The sequence below is a fragment of the Macaca fascicularis genome, chromosome 7 (genome assembly GCF_037993035.2).
Source record: "Macaca fascicularis isolate 582-1 chromosome 7, T2T-MFA8v1.1".
Classification (NCBI taxonomy): Eukaryota; Metazoa; Chordata; class Mammalia; order Primates; family Cercopithecidae; genus Macaca; species Macaca fascicularis.
Genome location: NC_088381.1, coordinates 171,309,961 through 171,335,496, shown reverse-complemented (window position 1 = coordinate 171,335,496; position 25,536 = coordinate 171,309,961). Strand labels below are relative to the sequence as shown.

Here is a 25,536-nt window from a genome sequence, read left to right as displayed (position 1 = left end):
AAGTAGCTGGGACTATAGGCGTGTGCCACCACACCCAGCTAATTTATTTTTTGTAGAGACAGGGGTCTCGCTATGTTGCCCAGGCTGGAGTGCAGTGACACAATCATAGCTCACTGCAGCCTCTAACTCCTGGGCTCAAGTGATTCTCCCACCTCAGCCTCCCAAGTAGCTGAGACTACAGGTATTAATATATGCCATAGCACCTGGCTAATTCATTTTATTTTATTATTTGCAGAGAAGGGGTCTCACTTTGTTGCTCAGACTGGTCTCAAACTCCTGGCTTCAAGCGATCCTCCCGTCTTGGACTTTGTTTTGTAATACCTGTTTAGTTTTAGCTTAGTGGGCTTCAGGAACAGAGCACTTTTCATTTTGGTAATTTTATGGAAGAAAGTTGGATTGGAGGTACCTAGAAGAATTTAGGATTTAGTCGAGTCTAAAGTAGATAAGAACTCAAAAATAGTGCATAGAGTTAAAATCTAATAACAGGTGTATTATAGCTTTTTTTTTTTTAAAGGAATATAACTCTTTTTTTACCTTGATCATATAGAAATTTCAGATGAAAAATCTCTTGAGGCTAGAAAGTCAAACCAAGTAAGACTTTAGATTTTACTCATAGTCCTAAGGTTCTTGGGCCTGCCAGAAAATGACAGTTTTTATTAACTTACTGTAAGGCTGAGAACCCTTGAAGTCAGATATTTTATGTGTATTTTAAAATATGACATTTTAGTCAGTCTTGGTAGTTAAAACCAGTGTTTTTCATTGTATTTTGTTATAAAGAGAGCATATTTTATTGGACTTATATAAATAACCATATTGTCATACGTATACTCACATATAGTTTTCACATTTTGGAGGAATCAAGTGAGGAGATAAAACACAAATTTTTTATCTTTGTTTATAAAAATTTATTTTATCAAATTGTAGTAAATTATAGATAGCTTAAAAGAGAAGATTTTCTTTTCTTTTTTTTTTGAGATGGAGCCTCGCTCTGTCGCCCAGGCTGGAGTGCAGTGGTGCGATCTCGGCTCACTGCAAGCTCGGTCTCCCAGGTTCACGCTGTTCTCCTGCCTCAGCCTCCCGAGTAGCTGGGACTACAGGCACTGCCACCTCGCCCGGCTAATTTTTTTTGTATTTTTAGTAGAGACAGGGTTTCACCGTGTTAGCCAGGATGGTCTCGATCTCCTGACCTCATGATCTGCCCGTCTCGGCCTCCCAAAGTGCTGGGATTACAGGCGTGAGCCACCACGGCCAACCATTCTTGTCCATGTATTCTGGTAAAGATATATACAGGTTCTGTTGTGCATGGAGCAAGTTGCTGGGTCACAGGGTTTGGGTAGGTTCTGCTTTGGTGGACACTTCCAGACAGTTTTCCCAGGTGTTTGTACAAAGTGCACTCCCACTAACAAAGCGTGATGCCTCTGGGTGCCATCCTGGCCAACACTTGATATTCTCGGTTGTTTCCATTTTAGCCAGTGGTGGGTGCATAATTGCATCAAATTTTGATTTTACTTGACATTTCCTTGATGACTGAGGAAGTCAAACACTTTTTCATATTCTTATTAGCCATTTGGAAGTGTACGTTTTTGACATTCCCATTTCAATCTTAAGAAGCCAGTTTTTCTACTGGGTCCCGGTCTTGGTATGATTGATTTATAGGAGTGCTTCGTGTTTTCTGGACACTAGTATTTTTCAGATACACGTATTAAGGTATCTTCTGGAATTGTGCAACGTCCCTTTTTACTTTATTGCTGGTGTTAAATAAGCAGAGAGGATGCCATTGGTTTGGACTGAGCTTCTGCACTAGGACCAACAGACCAAGCCAAAATGCAGCTACTCATGCAGGGAGTTTCACACCACTGAGCAGACACTAAGTTGTTTATCTGACCCTCTTTCAGGAGACAGAGAGAGGGAGGGAGGGGGAGAGAGAGAGAGAGAAAGAGAGAGAGAGAGAGAGAGAGAGAGAGAGAGAGAGACCCCAAATTCCCAGATAGGCCAGTTTTAGCCGGGGCGATAAGGGAAGTCCACTGTGCTTTAACCATGACAAGGAAAGTAACTGCGAGATGACCAATCTGCTTTTTGGTCTGTTTCTGCTTTCTTCCACCCCTTCCTGCCAACCTCTCCTGCTCAGCTCATCCAAATGCTCCTTCTATTTCCTAAGAATGAGGGGTTGCCCAAGTCTAGAATTGCAAATAAAAACCTATTCAATCTTAACTGAATTTGCTGTATTTTGTCATTTGACATTAGTGACTTTGAGGAATACAGGTTTTCATTTTAGCTGTATTCTTTCTTTCTTTCCTTCCTTCCTTCCTTCCTTCCTTCCTTCCTTCCTTCCTTCCTTCCTTCTTTCCTTCCTTCCTTCCTTCCTTCTTTCTTTTTTAGACAGGGCCTCACTCTGTCACCCATGCTGAGTTCGATAGCACAATCTCCTCTCACTGCAACCTCAACCTCCTGGGCTCAAACGATCCTCCAACCTCAGTCTCCCAAGTAGCTGGGACTGCAGGTGCACACCACCATACCTGGCTAATTTTTGTATGTTTTGTAGAGACGGGGTTTCATCATATTGCCCAGGCTGGTCTTGAACTCGTGGGCTCAAGTGATCCACCCACCTCAGCCTCTTGAAGTGTTGGGATTACAGGCATGAGCCACCATGCCTGGCCCATTTTAACAGTATTCTCCTTACCTTTCCCTGCTTTGTGGGGGGAGACAAAAGGAGCAGCCCTGTCCCCAGAAGCTGGTGGTAACACAGCTGGGCTGAGTTATTCTCCTGTCGGACAGGAGCCACCTCACAGAACACCAATATCAGACGGGGTGTCTGATATCAGACGGGGTGTCTCTGAGACGGCGACAGAATTAGACAAGACAAGGCCACTTTAAACTTTGTCCGAACACAGACAAAAGCAAGGTCACTGTGCCACCCTCAAATTTCCAGCCAGCCCCTCTGTTGGCAAAAATGAGTGGCAGCAGCTGCTTTACGGGTTCTCCATTCTTCTCTGCCCACTGCCGAGGAGCTTTGTTGAGACGCCTGATCACAGAACCAGCCTGAGTTCTGACAGCATCCACACTACAGGGAACCCCTGATTCTTCACACCCTCCCCCAAGCCCCCAGTTCTGGCTCAGTGTGGGTACAAGTTCTTTCTAACCCCTCTGAGCGCATGTCTGGCGCTTCCTGTGGTGCCTGCTCTTCCTCTCTGCGATGCATAAGCTCAAACTGCTCAGCTACAAGTGCGTCCAGTGGCCTCTAGCTGGAGTGTTGACAGGAAGAAGCATGTGTGTGTTAAGAAATTTTTGCATCAAAGTCAAGCACGCATGCTGCCGGAAGGACAACCAACAATCTGGTTTGCCTAGAACTGAGGGTGCCCTCAGACCTCAGGGTTTCCACTTCAAAGCTGGCAGGATCCCAGGCGAGCTGGAACAAGTTGGTCAACCTAGCTGTCTTACTGAGGCTTTTACCCATCTCTGCAGATCTTAAGCTTCTACTTTGTAGATTTGGGGGTGCTGGGGACAGCATTTGACAGCCAGGACCTGCCCAAGAAGGAGAATCCAATAAGAGGCCCCAGAACGTTTTTAAACTATTTGCACTCAGTTTTCAAGTGCATATGTTAATTATGTCAATTATAATGCAGACTGACTGAGCTGGGCTCCCTCTGTTTCTATATAAAATTAAGTTACCCAGGAAACACTATGTCTTATTTTAAAAACTTTGGTAAGTAGGTCATAAATACATTTAGAACTACATGGAAATTAAATGTTACTATTACATACAATGCTACAAGTGACTTAAAACATGCAAATCTGGTGGAATTCTGTGTCAAATTGGCTAAATAGCCTTTCAAATAGCAAAAGTAACTCTCAGAACACAGTCTGCACAAATCACAGCACTCAGTGCCCCTGCGGGAGGGGCCTGTTCTGCCCACCCACGGCAGCATGATCTGTGGTGCTCAGGCAGCCCTGCCATGGGGCAACAGAGGGGAGAGGCCTCCAGATACCATTCCAGGAAACCATGAAACCCCACCGTGCACTCATGGAACCCCTGGCCAGAGAGAGGCTCAGCCCATTCTCCATTTTGACTTTCTTTAAAAATGACATCCGGCCCTATGGATATATAAAAGCCAGGAAATTGTGCACTCTGCGTGAATTATATTTGAATAAGGTGTTATTTAAAAAGAGCACAAGGCCGGGTGCGGTGGCTCACACCCTTAATCCAACACTTTGGGAAGCTAAGGCAGGCAGATCACCTGAGGTCAGGAGTTCAGGACTAGCCTGGCCAACGTGGTGAAATCCCGTTTCTACTAAAAATACAAAAATTAGCCGGGCCTGGTGGCACGCACCTGTAATCCCAGCTACTTGGGAGACTGAGGCAGGAGAATTGCTTGAACCTGGGAGGCAGATGTTGCAGTGAGCTGAGATCGCACCACTACACTCCAGGCTGGGTGATACAGTGAGACTCTGTGTCAAAAAAATAATAAAATAAAAAAGTAAAAAGAGCACAGATTCCTAGTTTTGATCCTTAGTGAGATGTCACCATTGAGGGGACTGGGGAGAGTACAGGACTCTACTATTTTGGTAACTTCCTGTGAGTCTCTACTTTTTCAAAGTTAATACAAAGCTTTTTAAATCATTAGGTAATCACAATTGGAATATTTAGTAACTCCAGTTGAATAATTGAGGAAATCATTGAAAATATTTAAAAGTGACCCTGGCCCCATTTTCCAGCACACACCTGAGGCCCTGGGTGCTGAGGGAGCCGTGGGGCCTCCTTCCCTGGGGTGGACCCTCTTGGATCCCAGGACTTCTGGCACCGGCTCTCTCTAGGGACCCCATGAGGTGGGTGGGGTCCTCACACTGCGCCCTCTTCCCACCCTGCCCACTGCAGCTCAGGGCCAGAATCCTGGGGTTCCACACCCAGCCCCACCCATGTTTGATTCTCCTGGTCTCTACTGCACCCGCCACTGCAACCCTGGGTCGATTCTGGAAGGCCTCCTGGGTGCAGGGAGGGGCAGGACCCTTGCCCTTGCTCGCATGTGGCGGCATCCCCCTGGCAGCGGAAAGGGCCCTCCCCTGGCCACATCTGTGCAGGTTCCAATAACCGGTCACACGGGAACATGTGGGCGTAGCATTAAAAAAATGCCCCGAGTTAATTTCCTGGGCCCAGCTCCTTTCTGCTTCAGATTTCAGCCTCTTAGGGGAATAAGCCAGGAAGTGGGCTCGGGCCACAGATACAGGAGTGGGAGGAGAGTAGGTGGGAGGACCCGTGTGGTCAGACCAATACTCCCACTGAAACCAGATCCTACGGTGGACTCGGTGTTTTAAAATGTGTCTTTTTGAAAGACTGGAGAGCTGGCAAGGTAATCAGGCCCTAGGGAAGGGAGGCAGGACTCTGTGGGGTCAGCCCAGGAGAGTTTAGGGGTGGATGAGAACATTGATTGCCATGGGCTCCAGGGGAGGGGAAACAGAACACAAACCCCTGTGTGCTCAAGTGGAATGTCCCCAAGGAAGTCCCCTCCACATTGTACTGGGTGCACAAAGGGTCTCACAGTCACAGTTGGGTCACCCAGAGTGAACCTACATTTGACAAATGCTCCCCCAGAACTCACATTTCCTACTGTGAGAAATGTGAGAAATAAACTAATCTGTCCAAACCCAAAGAATGGACTCAGAGACCCAGAGAACAACAAAAGTGAGAGGTTTTTTGTTTTTGTTTTTGAGATTTTTGTGCCCGGCCCGAAAATGAGACTTTTAATGATGGTCTTGCAAGATCAGGTGTCTGATGAGCTGGCACACCCAGCACAGTTTCAACAAGCAATTTATCCCCTAGTGCGCAGGTCCCTCCCCTGGTTCCTCATAGGCTGAGTACTGTGGGATCACAATCTTCCCAGACGTCTCGCTCTATCGCCCAGGCTGGAGCTCAGTGGTGCAATCTCGGCTCACTGCAACCTCTGCCACCCAGGTTCAAGTGATTCCCCTGCCTCAGCTTCCTAAGTAACTGGGACTACAGGCACCCGCCACCACACCTGGCTAATTTTTGTGTTTTTAGTAGAGACGGGGTTTCACCATCTTGGCCAGGCTGTTCTTGAACTCCTGACCACGTGATCCACCCTTCTGAGCCTCCCAAAGTGCTGGGATTACAGACTTGAGCCACTGTGCCCGGCCCGAAAATGAGACTTTTAATGACAGTCTTGCAAGATCGGGTGTCTGATGGGCTGGCACACCCAGCACAGTTTCAACAAGCAATTTATCCCCTAATGTGTAGGTCTCTCCCCTGGTTCCTCACAGGCTGAGTACTGTGGGGTCACAACCTTCCTGGACGTCGCCTATTGGCTGTTGGGCAGGGGCTTTAGGTGTTTCCTTTAGGGTTGTCTTGTTGCATTTTGTTGCAGCCCACAGTGCATTGCAATTCTAGTTAGCTCAGGGGCTCTTCAAGTATTTGATTTATGACCTAAGTAGCTGGGCAGGCTGTTAAGAACAGACAAAGCAAGCTATTTTGCAGGCTAGTAAACTTTCATTTTAGACTAAACTTTTTTGGTTTGGATGAGGGCAACTAAGAGGGAAGCAGGAGAAGGGGCAGGGGGACGCTGAAAAGCAGGCATCAGCCATCCAAGCAGGGGCCTAGTATACCTTGTTTCTTCTGTAGTTTGCTGACCCAAGCCGATTCAAGGCCCATTGTCTTGGAAATGGACCACTGTATACATTATTTCCTTCACTGCTAAGTGTAATAAACTGACTCCAGCCAGGGCCTGGCAGAAGCACATGTGCAGCCTCTGGGGAATGTGCTCACCTTGCAGGCCTCAGAATATTGCAGCCATTGAAGCAGGAAATTTCCCCTGACCCCTTCGTGGGCAGGAACTGAAGTGCAGGCACTAGAGGTAGCTGGCAGCTTCGGCACCAGCAGGGGAAAACTCCACTCACCCAAACCCCTTGTGTTCAACCCTTGTGGGAGGGAACAGGCAGGTGAGCAGTTGCAGCAGCCAGGGTGAGTGCTTTCGAGTGTTAGCTGGGGCAAAACTGCATGGGCCCTGCAGCAGCATCTGGGAGAAGTACCCATGACCCCCAAAGCCCCAGAAGGAATGTTACAGTCAGTGCTCTTTTAGTTCTGCCATCCACAGATGGCTTAAGTGTTAACAGCTCAGTGGGCCCTCTGCCTTTTCTCATGAGGTGGCTGCTTTCCACCAGTGAGGGCAGGGGGTCAGTGTGACAGCCTTTTGCATCTGCACCCATGGTACCTCAGCTCTTGTTTGGCGTCCAGGTCACACAAATTGAAGGGTGGTGAATGCGGGGGATTTTATTGCCGATGAAAGCGGCCCGCATCAGGAAAGGGAGTTGGAAAGGGGATGGAGCAGGAAGGTGATCTTCCCCTGGAGCGATGCCGTCAAGCCGTCTCTCTGAAGTCAAGCTGCTTCTCTCCAACATCCAACTGTACTCTCTGATGTCCAGATGCTTCTCCTCTTGTCTGCTCTCTGCCAGTGGAACCTGGGGTTTTTATAGGCACAGGATGGGGGGTGGGGGCAGGCCACGGGTGGTTTTGGAAAAGGCAACATTTGAGCGGGAAAACAGGAAGGCATGTTCTCACTTTGGGCCGTGGTTCCAGTCTTCAGGTTCGGGCCTTCACTGGGGACCTGCCCTTTTCTGTCCAGAATTTCCTTGCCTCCTGTCCCTATCATTCCCCACCTTGGAAGAGGCACATCTAACTGCTGTTAGAATATGAACAATGATTGATCTTAGCTACTTCTTGCTGACAGGGGGCGTTGTTTTGGGGAGATCAGTTTTCTCCTTCGTCTCTGAGATGTTTATTTGCACCATCACTCATATCTGGCTCTTCCCAGAGTCCTCTCTTCCTGCTGTAGCTCATGATAGATCTTCAGATGTTTGGTGGGCACCCACACAGGCACCTGATTGTCACCTGGAGAAACACAAGCAAATCCTCTTCCCCATGTAATTATCCGCCCTTGGATTAAGTTTAGTTAAAGGGCCAGGGAGGTTAGTATGTGCTCTAATATGAGTGACATAGAAAGGGGAATGCCTTTGTTGTACTGATTGCTGTAAAGAATGAAATAGAAGATTAGGTTGGTCATCAGTCACATTTTGAATTCAGGCACATTCAATATTTTGCGTGGCTTGCACTACATAGACTGAATCAGAAGCAATGTTTACTGGCTGTTTAAAAATTTTTAACACTATTATTACAGCCATAAGTTCAGCCCTTTGAGCAGAAGCAAAGTCAGTTTGAAAAACTTGCTGTTGAGGTCCTGCAAATGAGGCTTTTCCATTACTAGATCCATCAGTGAAAACAGTAGTGGCCCCTTCAATAGGGGCTTTTTGAGTAATGGAAGGCAATATCCATGATGTTAATTTAAGAAATTGGAATATTTTGGATTTAGAATAATGATTATCAAGAACACCAGTAAAACCTGCCAAATTAACTTGCCATTCCTGGGAATTAATATAAGCCTGCTGAATTTGTTGTTTGTTTAATGGAACTATAATTTGATTTGGATTATATCCCATTAACTTTGTTGTGCACAGCCTTGCTTGTCCTACTAGTACACCAATTTGATCTAAGTACAGAGTGAGCATTTTAGCTGTATTGTGAGGTAGAAAAAGCCACTCAACCAGATCGTTCTGTTGAACAATAACTCCTGTAGGTGAATGTTTAGTAGGAAAAACTAAAAACTGTAATGGCTGCGTAGGGTTAATTCAAGTCACTTGTGCTTGTTGAAATTTTTTTTTCAATTAATTGAAGTTTCTCTAATGCTTCTTTGGATAGAGAATGTTTGCTGTTAAGGTTCGAATCACCTTGTAAGGTAGAAAAAATGATGAGACATAGCATAAGTAGGAATGCCTGAAGTGAGACGAATCCAATTAATGTCTCCTTATAATTTTTGAAAATCATTTAGAGTTTTTAAATTATCTCTTCTAATTTGAACCTTTTGAGGCTTAATAGTACTTTGTTATACTTTCATTCCTAAATACTAAAAGGGAGCAGAAGTTTGGATTTTTATTAGGGGCTATGATTAATCCCACTGCAGTTACAGTGTTTTCCAATTGTTTAGAATAACATTAATTCTTCTCTAGTTTCAGTTGAACATAAAATATCATCCATTTAATGGAGAATATAGCATTTTTTGAATTGTTCTCTAACTGGTTTAATAGCTTTTCTGACATAAGTTTGACAAATAGTTGGACTATTTAACCTGCCTTGTGACAGTACTTTCCAATGGTATCCGTCCACTGGTTCTTTGTTATTTATAGCGGGAACAGTAAAAGCAAATTTTTCATAATCTTGAGTAGCTAAAGGAATGGTAAAAAAGCAACCTTTTAAATCTATTACTATGAGAGGCCAGTATTTGGGGATCATTGTTGGAGGGGGCAGCCCTGGTTGCAGTGTGCCCATGGGTTGAATCACAGCATTAAAGGCCCTCAAGTCTGTTAACATTCTCCATTTCCTTGATTTTTTCTTAATAACAAATAGGAGAATTCCAAGGAGAGAAAGTAGGCTCCATGTGTCCCTTTTGCAATTGTTTCTGTGCCAATTTTTTGAAGCCTCCAGTTTTTCCTGTTTCAGCAGCCATTGCTCCACCCAAACTGGTTTGGCAGTTAATCAAACAAGAGGAATGGGAGCTGGAGGCTCAGCAATGGCCGCTCCTAAAAATGATACCCTAATCCAGTTCAATCCATTTGCCTTTTTAGTTCTAAAGATTCTGGTTGGCCACTTTCATTTTTCCTGGTCCCTTTTCTGGGAGATATCCCATTTTTCTCATCATTTGTTTACTGTTATTACTACACTGAGCCATAGGAATAGATATTTCAGCACCCCATTGTTGTAGTAAGTCTCTACCCCATAGATTGACAGGACTAGGTATAATAATAGGTTGAATTGTCCCTTCTTGGCCATCTAGCCCTTAGCATGGCAAAATTAAAGAACTTTGAAAAACTTCTGAGGCAGCCCCTACCCCAACAATACCAATGGATGCCTCTTGTTTTGGCCAATGCCAGGGCCATTGATTTAAACCAATAATAGAAACATCAGCTCCAGTATCTGCTAGCCCCTCAAAATCTTTACCTTGAATGGTTACTGTACAAATAGGTCTTTTGTCAGACACTTGATTAACCCAACATATAGCTTTTCCTGCTGGATTCGCACTACCAAAGCCTCCTATTCTTTTTACTGTGCTTCTTCCCAGTTTTGCATAAGATAACAGTAACAACTGAGCAATTCTTTCTCCTGGGGAAGCAGACCATGGAATTGAGGAACTAATAACTAATTGAATCTCTCCAGTATAATCAGAATCAATTATTCCTGTATGTATAGTGGCACCTCTTAAATTTAAACTAGATCTTCCAAGCGATAGACCAACTGTTCCTGAGGGTAAAGGGCCCCTAACTCCCATGAGGACTTTCTTTGGTGGCTCTCCAGGAAGTTAGGAAACAGGAATTGTGCTGCAGAGATCTACAGATCTACAATTGCTGTACATTTGTAGGGATACTGACAGTGCTGCATATGCCTTGGTTTGTTGAGGGGGCCTGAGGCCAGCCCCTCTTCCCATTTCCAGAAAGTGGTTGCCCATCTTTGCTAAATTTAGAAAGACACTGATTTGCCCAGTGATTGCCCTTCTTACATCGGGGGCAGATACCAGGACTTTTTCGTTGCTTACTGGTAGTAGCCCTTGCCTATTGATTTCCCTTTTAACATTCCTTTTTTGTGTGTCCAAACTGCCCACAATTAAAACAAGAGCCTGGCTGGGCGCAGTGGCTCAAGCCTGTAATCCCAGCACTTTGGGAGGCCGAGACGGGCAGATCATGAGGTCAGGAGATCGAGACCATCCTGGCTAACACGGTGAAACCCCGTCTCTACTAAAAAATACAAAAAAAAAAAAAAAAAAAACTAGCCGGGCGAGGTGGCGGGCGCCTGTGGTCCCAGCTACTCGGGAGGCTGAAGCAGGAGAATGGTGTGAACCCGGGAGGCGGAGCTTGCAGTGAGCTGAGATCGTGCCACTGCACTCCAGCCTGGGAGACAGAGCGAGACTCTGTCTCAAAAAAAAAAAAAAAAAAAAAAAAAAAAAGGGCATATTTTCCCCCACTTTTAATTCAGCCATTGCTTGAGCTAAAAGAATAGCCTTATGTAAGTTACCTCCAATGTTATCACAAGTCTTAATATATTCAGCCAAATGAGCCTTCCCTCTCATAGGTCTAATGAAGGAAGGATTTTTTTCCCTGTAACATCTATTTTTTTCCATGCCCGTAAGCACACAGTGCATAACTGAACAATGGCAACATTTTTCATTACTGCTTGATTGTCTAATTGGCCCCAATTAGGGCCTAACCCCATTAACTGTTCAAAGGAAATAGGCACAGGCGGCTGTGCTTGTGTGTTTTCTCTTGTCTGAGTTTGAGCTTCATCAGCCCATGAAGTTTTAAACTGCAAGTACTGAGATGGAGTGAGAACAGACTTTGTTAAAGTATCCCAGTCATATGGTATTAATCTATTATCAAGAGCCACATTTTTTAGTAAAGTTTGTACAAAAGGAGAATTTGGCCCATATTGACTAATGGCTTGCTTAAATTCCTTTAACATCTTAAAAGGAAAAGTGGCTCAATTAACTATGTTTTGTCCTCCTTGCTGAATTATAGTAACTGGAAATTGCCATGCTTCTAGCTCTTCTTCAGCTCTAGCCTTCTGAATAGAATTTTGTGTAGCACCACCAATTGTTCCCCATATTTAATGTTGCCACTAAGCAGTAAGTTTTGCAGCTAATTCATCTTCTTGCCCATTAAGGGGAGAGGGAGAAGGTGGCCATTCACTTAATTCAGCAGGTGGAACCGACAGGCTAGTAAAATATACCTTTTTCAGCTTCCCTTTCTTTTCTTTAATTTCTTCCAGTTGCTGTTCTTCATATTCAGAATCTGAAGTTAATTTTTTACACTCATCTACCTCTTTCTCATCTGAATCTGCCTCGTCATCTGTTTGAAATGGCTCAAGAACTGCCTTTATCAACACCCACACTGACCAAACAGAAACTAGAATTCTGGCATCTTCTGTATGGGCCTTTAAAAAATCTCTGCCAATTCTTTCCCATTCATCTAACTCCATTGTCCCTTGTTCTGGGAACCATGGATAAAACAGCTCTATTGTACAAAAGAGTGTTAATAAATTCTGAGTACTGACCTTCACTCTCCCTCTCCGTAATAAATGCCTTGGGAAATTTAAATAAGTAGAATGTTTGCTTTCATTTTGTTCCATTGTTACCCTGGTTCTTCTGAGCACTCAGCTTTCCCGCCGAGCTTCTTTCAGTCGCCCTCGGGTGTCCTCTGACAATGCATCCTCTGCTTCCGCACACTCTGGTGTTTCTTCACTGGGGTCTTCATAGCTCCACATTAGGTGCCAGAAATGTTGGGGTGATCAGACTCAACACCAGGCCATGGGGGCTACAAAGTCTGGCAGAGTCAAAGGAATGAGAAGAGACAAGTTAAGAGTGCATAAGGTGGGTCCAGGGGGCCAACGCTGGTATGGAGGCTACAAAGGCCCTGAGCTCTGGGAGCCCACACTCTTTCTTGGTGATCACACAAAAAACCAGGTGGTGAGGATGCACGGATGTGGTGGTAAACAGGTGAGGACGTAGGGGTAGAAAGGTAGGGGTGCATCAAGCATAGCTGTGACGGTTTAGCGTTTTCTTTGACGCATATAGAATATGCTCTGCTGCTTGAGATAATGGAGAGCATGTTTACAAGGCTGGGAGAGCAACCAACAGGTCTGTGCACGTTCCAGAGGCTGCGAGGGGTTTTGTGCCCTGCGCCCTGAATTCCATCCAAGCCATGGGATTAGATTTGTGGTACAGCAGGGCAGCCTTCCACCTTTGGCACAGAGCTTGGTGTTCCAAAGGCCACGAGGGATTTTAGACCCTGGACCCTGAACATCTTCCAAGACTCTTTTATATTATGACAGACAAGCCAGTCCTACCTCAGCTCTTCTACCAACGCAGTGGCCATCCTGAGGGCTGAAGGATATATCCTCTAGAGATGGCCCAGTCTATTTCTGTAGGAGAATATTGAGGTTTTATTTCTCTTATGGGGCCCTCCCAGATCAGTGGGGCTTCAAGTGTATCAGAAATCAGAGGCACTCTCGGTGCTGATTTAGCTGCGTGGTCCACCAACCTATTTCCCTCACCTACTTCATCCATCCCTTTTTGATGGCCTTTACACTGTATTACTGCCACTTCCTGTGGAAGGAAAACCGAGGATAGTAGTTTATTAATTTCCTGATGGTATTTAATGGGAGACTCATTAGCTGTGAAGAAGTTCCTCTCTTTCCAGATAACGGCATGGACATGGAGGACTAGGAAAGTGTACTTAGAATCAGTATAAATGTGAACTGCTTTCCCTTTGCTTAATTCTAGTGCCCTCATCAGGGTGATTAGCTCAGCTAGTTGAGCGCTGATGCCCAAGGAGAGAGATGCATTCTCAACAATATCATTCAGAGTAACCGTTGCATACCTTGCTTTATGGATCCCTTGCTCCACAAAAGAACTTCCATCCATAAAGAGTGAGGGTTCTCTAAGGCGGTTTCCTTGAGGTACTCCCTGGCTGCATAGGTTTGCACTACTATCTGTTCACAGTCATGTTCAAGCTCCCCAGCTTCCTCTGGGAGGAAGATGGCTGGATTTAGGAAGGGACTCTTCTTAATTTGACTGCAGATCCCTCTAATAACAGAGCTTGATACCAGAGGAAGCAGTTGTCTGTTAGCCAGAGACTCCCCTTAGAAGAAAGCAGTCCTTCCCCATTGTGTGGGGTATAAATGGTTACATTATTCCCCACGGTTAACAGTAGCTTCCGGTACCAGCGAGGCTACTGCTGCAACTGACTGGAGGCAGGCTGGCCATCCTTCAGCTATCAAATCAAGTTCCTTAGTTAGGTAGTCTACAGGCTGCTGGGCTGGACTGTGGCCTGTGTTAGAACTCCCAGGGCCATTCCCTTTCTTTCTGACACATAAAGATTAAACGTCTTCCCTGTGGGGAAACTAAAGGCCAGTGCCTTAAGCAGGGCTTGTTTAGTTGGTCAAAAGCCTCTGGTTCCCAAATTACACAGTGAGTTTTATCTGCCTGAGTCTCCTTTGTTAGGTGATATAAGGGACAAGCTATTTCACTGTACCCAGTTATGAATCCAGTAATGCCTAAGAATCCCCTTAGTTCCTTGAGGGTTTGGGGGAGGGGAAAGAAGGAGATGGATTTAATCCTCTCTTCACCCAACGCTCTGGTCCCCTCTGACAAGACCAGGCCTAGGTACTTCGAAGTCTGGCAGAGCTGGGGTTTAGATTTTGAAACCTTATATCTTCTGTTAGCCAGAAAATTAAGAAGAGCCTTTCTGTCCTCCAGAGAGATTTCCTCAGTGGAGCACAGAGGAGAATGTCACCTATGAATTGAAAAACTGTAACCTGAGGATAAAGGAACTTGGAGAGGTCTCTTGACAATGCCTGCCCGCACAAGTGGGGGCTGTCTCAGAACCCCTGAGGTGACACTGTCCAAGTCAACTGGGTGGTTTAGTTAGAGGGCTCCTCAAATGCAAACAAATACTGAAAGTCAGGGTATACAATGTCCAGAAGAAGGCATTCTTTAGGTCCAGGACTGTAAACCATTTAGTTCCTTCAGGTATTTGAGCTAGCAGGGTATATGGATTGGGAACCACTGGGTGAATAATGGAGGTCTTGAATTAGTTAGTCTCCATTCCTCGTTGGGTTTTTGTACCCCCAATATTGGGTATGACAAGGGCTGTTGCAGAGTTTGAGGAAGCCCTGCAACCTTAAGTTATCAACGATGGCTTGTAGTCCTTTCCTAACTTCTGGTTTCAGGGAATATTGTTTCTGGTTAAAAAAGGAGAACTTAAGGTTGACCCAGACCAGTATGGCAGTTGTGGCTTGGTCAAGTTTTTTGGCTTTTTGTTTTGTTTTGTTTTTAGACAAAGTCTCACTCTGTCACCCAGGCTGGAGTGCAGTGGTGTGATCTCAACTCAATGCAACCTCCGCTTCCTGAGTTCAAGCAATTCTCCTGCCGCAGCCTCCCGAGTAGCTGGAATTACAGGTGTGCACCACCATACCCGGCTAATTTTTGTATTTCTAGTAGAGACAGGGTTTTGCCATGTTGGCCAAGCTGGTCTCAAACTCCTGACCTCAGGTGATCTGTCCGCCTCAGCCTTCCAAAGTGCTGGGGTTACAGGTGTCAGCCACCGCGCCCAGCCGCCCATTTTCCCTTGAATTGCCCAAACTTCTGGGTCTCATCTAATGGACCTGTCATGCAAGACCCAAAAGGACAATATTTCCAAGTAGCTTGGAAAAAGTAATTTGGTGCCTTGATCTGAGGTGATCATCTGATGGAAGCTCCATGATTTTTAATTTTTTTCAGAGTCAGGGTCTTGCTCCGTCACCCAGGCTGGAGAGCAGTGGCGCAACTGTGGCTCACTGCAGTCTCAAGCTCCAAGGCTCAAGCGATCCTCCCACCTCGGTCTCCTGAGTAGCTGGGACTACAGGCCCATACCACTACACTTGTGCTTCTTTAAAAGAAGGTTATATGTTGACATAATTACAAGACTTCCCAGAATTCAAAAGTGTTCCAACCAGCACTTTGGCAAAAAACGTTGGAGTCTGTGCTTCCCTCCCACTGATTTTCTCCATCACTTGGCGTTGGTGAGCTGTCCTGGCTCCTCTGTAGTGAGAAAATTGCCCACCCGTGGCTCAGAAGTACTCAGGACCTGGGTGAAGGGGCAGGAGAGGGCTTGTCCCACCACAAGGGTGAGAAAGCAGCTCTGCGGAAGGGAAACTGCCCCTCTGCAACTCCGCAGGGAGCCTCCTGCAAGGCCTGGACCCGGCCAAGTTCCCGCGTCCCCTGGGGTAGGGGCTCCCATAGCCCCCCAGAGCTTCCTCTACAGCCACAGTTTCTGCTGCCCACAGTGGGCCAGGGTCTCTCCCCCTGGGAAGCTGAGTGTTCCACAGTCTGGGCAGTCCCTGGGGCCACCAGCTGGCAGAGGCGCTCCCTGTGGTGGTCACAGCCTTCACTGGAGCTGCCTGAGGCTGGCCAGCCTTTCCCAGGACTTCGCTGGGACTGCTGGCCTTTGGAGGAAGCTGGGAAGCACGTGAGCACTCGGGAAAGACTGGGCTAGTCCGGAGCTGTCCCTTAGTCCCCAGGGTGAGGGATGGGAGGGCTGAAGCTTGGTGAACAGGCTGGACCTGGACACGTGTCATTGAGACAGCATCTGAAAGGGGCAGCCAGAGCCATGACAGCTGGGACTTCCAGGACATTGCCACCAGCCATGGGGAAGTGTGCTGGGCCGTCCCCCTCGTGGGGAAGGACTTCCCATGTTCCCGTCTTACAGGAGAGAAAAGAGCCGAGGAGAGACCCAGCCAAGCCCATCCCAGGGGCTGCATCGCTCTGCTTGGGTGTCCCAGGGGTGACCCAGCTTCTGTCCCCTGCCCAGCTGGCCTTGGCTCTGCTTCCCGGGAACTCAGACCTTCCCTCCCCTCAGTGCAAAGGGGCAGGGTGGGTCCTGGGCCTGCATGGCCAGGCCTCAGTTTCCCTTCCCTCGTGGGAGATGTGGCCCCGCCAGCCCCTCAGCCCACCTGGCTTTTGTCCTTCCAGCCTGGATGCCCTGTTTCCTTGGGGACACCAACACCATTTTTTCTTTAAGTCAATCTAGAAAAACACATGGCCACACAGCCCTTGGCAAACAATTCCAGAACAATCCTTGGATCATTTTGGAAAAAGTAAGCATTCCCCTTCTTCTCCCACTCTTCTGAACTCCACCCACCCATGCAGTGGGAGGGACTGAGATGCTCGCTGCTTTCAGGGGAAAGACCTGGGGACAGAGGGCACCTGACAGAGCTGCCCCTGCCCAGGCCTGCTTGGGCTGAACCTAGACAGAGCCCTTCACTGCAAAAACGTGGACCCTCCAGCCCCTGTTTGGGCTCAGGAAGGACCCCAGGGCTCCTGCACACATAAGGGCCAGGCTCTCTATTTGACCGAGAGTGGGTCCAAGGTCATGGCCATGGGAGGGTGTGGGAGGGTGGACAGAGTTGGTCCTAGGACACGGTTCCTGCCCTTGAAGTTCCAGACTTTGCTCAGCCCTGAGAATCAGCTGCCCTCCGGGTAGGGGAGCCCCTCTGCTGACCAAACCTGCCCCGTCCCCAAATGAACAGGGCTGCCCCCAGCTCAGGGTCCTCCTTCAGGCCTCTGCACCAAACGCAGGACAAGCTGCTCATTCACCCCCAACAGGGGCGGAGACCAGGCAGTGAGGGTGACAGGATTTTACTGTGGGATTAGGGGTGGTGGAACAACAGAGCAACCCAGAGGACACAGGACAAGTGCAGCCTGAGCCCAGCCTGTCCTGGGGTCGGAGCCTGTCCTGGGGTCGCACCCTGGCCCCTCCCACTGCCCCGCCTTGGTGCACTCTGTGCCTCTGCAGGCCTGGAGTCTGGACCAAAGTGCCTGACAGTGCTTGCCCTTGAAAACGGAAGGGCCCACCGCGCTAAGCCTCCAGCCTCCCAGGCCCCAGGCCCTGACCTGGGTTGAAGTCTTCACGGATGAGCTGGCAGAAGGACTGACCAACCTCATGGGGAGATGTCCCAGCCCAGCCCTCAGGGATGGTCCCACCCTCTGGCCTCAGCACACAACCAGCCGTATGACAGGTTCATATTCAAGAAAAATCCTAGGCACCCTTATTCAAGTAAAGCTGTAGGAATTTATTATATAGACTCTTAAAATTTTTTTCTAGTTTTAAAAGCACTTCTTATAGAAAATGTTCGAACTAAATATCAAAATAAGAAATTTTAAATTATTCAAGCACTACAAACATGAATATGTCTTAAATGCCTTTCCCCACTATACTTAATGCAAAATACCATCTTGTTTGCAAAAATCTGAACAGGGAAGAGTCACCCACCATCCCACACATTTTAAGGGATTATGTGAAGTACAGATTGGATCCTGCCACCTTCTCCTTCCCCTTGAACATTTTGGTGCCAACACGTCTATATCAGCACAGCCATTCTGCACAGATACTGTTCTACAAATTTGCATTCTTCACTAATGTCATGTCATGGACACTTTTCCAGATCAGTGGAAACAGATCTGCCTCCTTGTTTGAATGGCCACACTGCATTGTGTAGTATAATTGTTTTCCCCTTTCCCTCTTGCTGGATAGTTTGGGAGTTTCTAGTTTTCCCTACAATGAGAATCCTTGTATGAATAATGACAGGTTTGTCCTAATATTTCTGATAACATACATTCCCTATAAGTAGAATTATTACCTCAAAGATCCTGTTCAATATCTCTTTATTAAGATATGAAATCTTTTTTTTTTTTTTTGAGACAGAGTTTTGCTCTTGCTGCCTAGGCTGGAGTGCAATGGCACAATCTCAGCTCACCACAACCTCCTGGGTTCAAGCGATTTTCCTGCTGGAATTACAGGCATGCACCACCATGCATGGGTAATTTTGTATTTTTAGTAGAGATGTGATTTCTCCATGTTGGTCAGGCTGGTCTCGAACTCCCGGCCTCAGGTGATCCACCCACCTCGGCCTCCCAAAGTGCTGGGATTACAGGCGTGAGCCACCGCACCCAGCCTAGGATAAGAAATCTCTTTACTAAGGTAAAAAAAATTTAGCAGAGATGCAAACCATCTCATTTGTCTGAGGACTCTCCCAGGGACCTGTATGGCTTAAGAATCCAGAAATGTAATTATAACAGGGCTACTAAGGCAGCAGGTTATCAAGACAACCAAGCAGAATCCCAGGGTTTTTTTGTTTGTTTGTTTGTTTGTTTTGAGACAGTCTCGTTCTGTCTTGCCCAGGCTGGAGTGCCATCGCATGATCTTGGCTCATTGCAGCCTCTGCCTTCTGGGTTCAAGTGATTCTCCTGTCTCAGCCTCCCGAGTAGCTGGGATTACAGGCGCCTGCCAGCACACTCAGCTAATTTTGTATTTTTAGTAGCGATGGGGTTTCTCTACTAAAGGAGTTCAGGGTTTCTTAAACTCCTCACCTCAGGTGATCCACCCGTCTCGGCCTCCCAAAGTGCTGGGATTACAGGTGTGAGCCACAACACCCAGCCAGAATTCCAGGTTTTTATTTGAAGTTATTTTCAAAAACCGTGGCCTCAAATTCTAAAGCTTTAGAAACATTACAAAGCTCTTCTGTTTCAATAACAGTTCATGGTAATCGAGAAATTGGAAAGTTGATAACAGTTACTAATTTTACACAAGTCCTAATTTCCCACGGGAAAACAAGATTTATACTCTTGTAAATGGTCTTAATTCCACACCTTATCCATCAAATCATTTGATCAGCCTTTATCATTTAGAATATCTCTCCTCCACGATTTCAGGGGAAAGGAGAAATCTTTAACCCTGTCTTAGATTTTTTTCGTTGATGCACATTTTCATTTTTAAGGACAGGATCTGAAAATTCATTAGTTGCCTGAGAAGCAAAAAGCAAACCCATGGAATTCGGTTTTACCCAGTCAAAAATGAAATGCATTAATAGGATCTTAGTTACAACAGCTGAAGGAGGAGCAATATAATTTTTCTTCCACAAAGAACAGAAACACTTTTTAAATGAAGACTTCAAAAATTAATTCCAAAAAACATATGCCAATTCATTCTTTCACGGATAGGGAGCTGGCTTCCTTACAAGTTGTCAGGACTAGAGGCAATTACCTTGTTTGTTTATTTTTTTTTGACAATCTGATGGGGACCAAAAAACTAATGTTTTATGATTTTTTTTTTTTTTTTTTTTTTTTTTTTTGAGACGGAGTCTCGCTCTGTCGCCCAGGCTGGAGTGCAGTGGCCGGATCTCAGCTCACTGCAAGCTCCGCCTCCCGGGTTCACGCCATTCTCCTGCCTCAGCCTCCCGAGTAGCTGGGACTACAGGCGCCCGCCACCGCGCCCGGCTAGTTTTTTGTATTTTTTAGTAGAGACGGGGTTTCACCGTGTTAGCCAGGATGGTCTTGATCTCCTGACCTCGTGATCCACCCGTCTCGGCCTCCCAAAGTGCTGGGATTACAGGCTTGAGCCACCGCGCCCGGCCTGTTTTATGATTTTTAAGCAGCTTTATTGAGATATAACTGACATGCAATAAGCTGCACATATTTAAAGTATGTGTTTAATTAATTTGCATATGTGTATATACTTGTGAGAGTATCACAACGATCAGCATAATGAGCATATCCACCACCACCAAAGGATTCACCATGCCCCTGGGTGACCCATCCCTCTCATCCTTCCCTGTTCCCCCATCTCCAGGTACCATCTGATCTTAGTTGAATAGTTAACATTTATAATGGCAAGGCTGTCGGCCGCCAGGCCATCTCACTCACTGCTTTGGGAACATAATTTTGCACAGTCCCTGCGGAGGGTGATTTGGGCTCATGGGTCAGGCTGACAAATGCAGGAACCTGTGAGTCAGCCATTCCCCTTCCAGAAATGTATCTTATTCATTCTCTAACAGCTTTGCAAAGTGGCCAGGTGCAGTGGCTGACGCCTGTAATCCCAGCACTTTGGGAGGCCAAGGCAGGTGGATCACTTAAGGCCAAGAGTTTGAGACCAGCCTGGCCAACATGGTAAAACCCCATCTCTACTAAAAATACAAAAATTAGCCGGGCGTGGTGGCATGCGCCTGTAGTCCCAGCTACTCAAGAGGCTGAGGCAGGAAAATCGCTTGAACCCAGAGGGCGGAGGTTGCAGTGAGCTGAGATCGCACCATTGCACTCCAGCCTGGGCGACAGAGCAAGACTCCAACTCATAAAAAAACCACAAAGCACAAAACACACAAGCAGGAAAAACCCACAAAGTGACTTCGGTGCTGGGCTAAGTCATTTCTATTGTAGTAGCAAAATACTGGAAACTCCCCGAATGCCCATGAGCAGACAGCAGGGAAGTCATCGCGTGGCACCCAAACAGTGGAGTACTGTAAGCTGCTTTCAAAAACAGAAAAGAGATAGAGAAAGAAAAACAGGAATTGCTCCAAGATGCCACGTGGAGGGGAAGGCCATGGGCAGAGAGGGTGACGGCAAGCTTTGTCCCTGTGTAGGATCCTCCAGAGCCGTGACTGGCCTCATCTCTCTCTCCCTTTCCAACCCCTATCCCAGGCGAAGGGGAACTCATCTGACTGGCAGACGGGTGACGGTATGAAGCCCATTTCTCTGTGCTTTAACTTGTTAAACTTATTCCGTGTTTCTCCTTCTTATGTCTCCCTGGGGGAAGCTCTGCTGCCCACGTCTGGGTCAAAGCATCTGTCTGTCGCTGGTGGCGCTCACATGGGGCAGCCGTGGCCTGCAGATGGCATCCACATTCTTCACAGTGGTTTTTTCAGGAATGACGATTATATTTGATCTTCGCCTGCCTGCCTCCCTCAGGTTGTGCCTCGGTAGGTCATTTGTTGACACCCCTAACAAACAATTGATTGTATACCAGCAGTTTATATGCGTCTTATATGTGCCATTAGACAGGGTACATGTGTCTTATGCAGACGTGACACAGTGCATATATGAATGTATAATCTCCCAAATGACAGGATTGTTCACCCAGAAAATCAGAGACTAAACCAAAAGTCTCTTAGAACAAATGCCACAATCTGGGAAGGTCACTGATTATAATATAAATATGAAAAACTCAGTAGGTTTACATTTTACACTGAGAACCTAGTTAGATAATTTTTAGGGGGAAAGGGTCTGATTCACGATATTGCCTAAAACTATGAAAAGCTCTGTTAATATTTTTTTTTTTTTTTTTTTTTTTTTGAGACGGAGTCTCGCTCTCACCCGGGCTGGAGTGCAGTGGCCGGATCTCAGCTCACTGCAAGCTCCGCCTCCTGGGTTTACACCATTCTCCTGCCTCAGCCTCCCGAATAGCTGGGACTACAGGCACCTGCCACCTCGCCTGGCTAGTTTTTTGTATATTTTTTTTTAGTAGAGACAGGGTTTCACCATGTTAGCCAGGATGGTCTCGATCTCCTGACCTCGTGATCCGCCCGCCTCGGCCTCCCAAAGCGCTGGGATTACAGGCTTGAGCCACCGCACCCGGCCTGTTAATATGTTTTAAAAGAATTGTTCAAGACCTACATAGTAACAACTCAATATAGAACATTCAAAACTAAAACTCAAGAAGGACCAGAGACACAGGTAGAGGTGAAAGGGGCGGCCTGAGGTGGTGGTGGCAGGGGGTGCAGGATGGACATTGTAATATAAGTTCTAGAGCTGTTATTTGATTTTTGAAACTATGTTGATGTACTACTCTGGCAAAAATGTAAATCAAGAATTTAAAATTCACAGAAAGAAACAAATTTGTGAGAAGTGACAATTTGAAACCTTGGAATTAATTTTTTTTTTTTTTTTTTTGAGATGGAGTCTCACCCTGTCACCCAGGCTAGAGTGCAATGGCACAATCTCGGCTCACTGCAATCTCTGCCTCTGGATTCAAATAATTCTCCTGCCTCAGCCTCCTGAATAGCTGGGATTACAGGCACCCGCCACCACACCCAGCTAATTTTTGTATTTTTAGTAGAGACGGGGTTTCACCATGTTGGTCAGGCTAGTGTCAAACTCCTGACCTGGTGATCCACCCACCTCGGCCTCCCAAAGTGCTGGGATTACAGGCATGAGCCACCGTGCCCAGCCAGAATTAATTTTTTTAAAATAAACAATCAAATGCCTTCGTAAAGTTTGTGCTAGGTTACAGTCCCACCAACGGTGAATTCATGTGTCAGATTCCAACACTGCACTTACACTGCCTTGGAGTGAGGGTCTCCTTAGGAGTAACACATTGGCCTGGCATGGTGGCTCATACCTGTAATCCCAGTGCTTTGCGAGGCTGAAGCAGGAAGATTGTTTGAGGCCAGGCGTTTGAGACCAGCCAGGGCCATATGGCAAGACCGCATTTCTACAATAATTTTTTTCATTAGCTGGGCAATGAGGCACAGGCCTGTAATCCTAGCTACTCTGGAGATTGAGGAGGGAGGATTGTTGAGCCCAGGAGTTCACAGTTACAGTGAACTATGATTGCATCACTGCACTCCAGCCTGGGCGACAGAGTGAGACTGTCTCAAAAAACAAAAAAAAAAAAAACAAAAAAAAAACAGTAAGACCTCTTGGGCATAGAATGTAAGTGCAGGCTCAGCTCTGGCATCATCCTGAGATCCTTCCATGCTGTGCCCTGGTGCCTCACTAGCTTCCCTCTCATCCTGGCCTTGACTGCATCCCTAAGTAATTGCAGAGATTAATACCACCACTAAAGCCTTGAAAGAAGCAGAGAGGTGGCTATCACATTCCCATACCATAAAACCCACCAGCTCAACCTGTGCAGATGCTGGACAAACCTTGGAGAATGACTGACCTGTAATAAATGTGATCAGGTGGCCAACTCCACTCACGGCTGCTGTCCCAGATGTAGCACTTTTACTGGTGCAAATCCATCTGGTCCCTGGCACTTGGTATGCAGCTCTCGGCCTAGCTAATGCCTTATTTCCATACTAATTTGCAAAAACAATTTGCTTTTACCTGGCAGGGCCAACAGTACACTTTCATGTCTTAACTACATGAATCCTGGCCTCTGCTATAATATAGTCCACAGATACCTTTGGTTTTTTATTTTTTATTTTATTTTTTTATTTTACAGCCAGAGGTCTTTTATTTTTTTTAACACCTATTATGCCATGAATTCATAGGGCATGGGTTCCAGCAGCTCAGGCTCCTTCCCGTTGGTTCTCACAAAGTATGCTTCTCTGGGTGGAGCAGCCTGGAGCTTAGTTGAACCCAGTACCTTTCTCTTTTTTTTTTTTTGAGATGGAGTTTCCCTCTTGTTGCCCAGGCTGGAATGCAATGGCATGATCTCAGCTCACTGCAATCTCCACCTCCTGGGTTCAAGTGATTCTCCTGCCTCAGCCTCCTGAGTAGCTGGGATTACAGGTGTGTGCCACCATGCCAAGCTAATTTTTTGTATTTTTAGTAGAGACGGGGTGTCACCATGTTAGCCAGGCTGGTCTCGAACTCCTGACCTCAGGTGATCCACCCACCTCAGCCTCCCAAAGTGCTGGGATTACAGGCGCAAGCAAGTCACCTCGCCCGGCCCAGGTACCTTTCTCTGTGGCTTCTTTCTTTTTCTGATCATTTTCCTCACGCGTTTCAGGAAGCTGTCTCGGCTCTTAGAGTGCTTCATCTGCTCAATACGCACATTAATTCCCTTGGCAGGAGTCTTGCCCTTAACTTGTTTGTCTACAGCAATGCCAGCAGCATGCTGGGGAACACTGTGGACTCTTCCAGCTTTGCCATGGTGACACTTGTGGGGCTTCCTTTTTGAACAGTTCCCATTCCCTTGATGTCTACAGTGTCACCTTTCTTACAGATTCACATATACATGGCCAAAGGAACAATTCCACGTTTTCCAAAAGGCCTGGAAAATGTGCCTCTCCTCTTTCCCTTTGCGTTGGTCATTTTGGCGAACTTTTGGAAAATGGTGGTTCCAGCTGAAAGGGCTTTGTTATCTTTTATTTTTGTATTTAAGTAAGCTTTATTGTTTGTACCTTATACTTCAGAAAAAGCTCAGAGAACTATTGAATTTGTATGAGTCACCTGGGGATGGTACAATTGCAAACTCTGATGTCGTAGGTCTGAGGAAGGCATTCTTTTGATTGATTGATTGATTGATTGATTGAGACAGGGTCTCACTCTGCCACCCGGGCTAGAGCGCAGTGGCACCATCTCAGCTCACTGCAGCCTTCACTTCCTGGGCTCAAGTGATCCTCCCATTTCAGCCTCCCACTACAGGTACACACCACCATGCCTGGCTAACTTTTTAATTTTTTGTAGAGATGAGCTCTCACTTTGTTTCCCGGGCTGATCTCTAACTCCTGGACTTAAGCAACCTGCCTGCCTTGGTCTCACAAGGTGCTGAGATTACAGCCTGAGCCACCACACCCAGCTGAGGCGGGCATTCTGACTTTCTAAAACCTTTCCAGGCGGTGCCCATGTGGCTAATATCTTAACCATTCTTACAGTATCAAGGTCCTAACACACTGCTTTCTAAAATGTAGTCAAATAGCACGAAAATCCTTTGTTTTAATCTAGGCTTCGGTTCCTTTTTTCCTTTATACTTTGTATTTATTTATTAAATTGTGGTGAAACATACAGAACATAAAACTCGCAATTTTAAACATTTTTAGGTCTACACTTCAGTGGTGAAACATACAGAACATAAAACTCACGATTTTAACCATTTTTAGGTCTACACTTCAGTGGCAGTCAGCACACTCACATTGTCATGCAACCATCACCACCACCCGTCTTCAGAATTCCTTTCACCTTGCAAAACTAGAGCTCTGCACCCATCATACAAGAAATTCCCATTGTCCCCAACCCTCGGCAACCCCATTCTACTTTCCATCTCTACGACTTGATCTTTATTTGTTTATTTACAGAGTCTCATTCTATCACCCAAGCGGGAGTGCAGTGGCGGGATCTTGGCTCACTACGGCCTCCACCTCCTGGGTTCAAGTGATCCTCCTGTCTCAGCCTT

General features: G+C 46.4%; 1 long non-coding RNA gene across 2 annotated transcripts; it reads right to left on the bottom strand.

The window, feature by feature from the left end:
• Positions 1-2,335: 2,335 nt before the first annotated feature.
• Positions 2,336-24,198, bottom strand: LOC135964458 (uncharacterized). 2 transcript variants are annotated; one of them, XR_010576961.2, is made up of 3 exons: positions 23,359-24,198; positions 12,161-12,429; positions 2,336-7,897 (listed from the first exon to the last, which is right to left on the bottom strand). It is a non-coding gene; the product is annotated as an uncharacterized lncRNA (long non-coding RNA). The 2 variants fall into 2 exon arrangements; XR_010576962.2 differs by having other exon boundaries at positions 24,100-24,198.
• Positions 24,199-25,536: the final 1,338 nt, after the last annotated feature.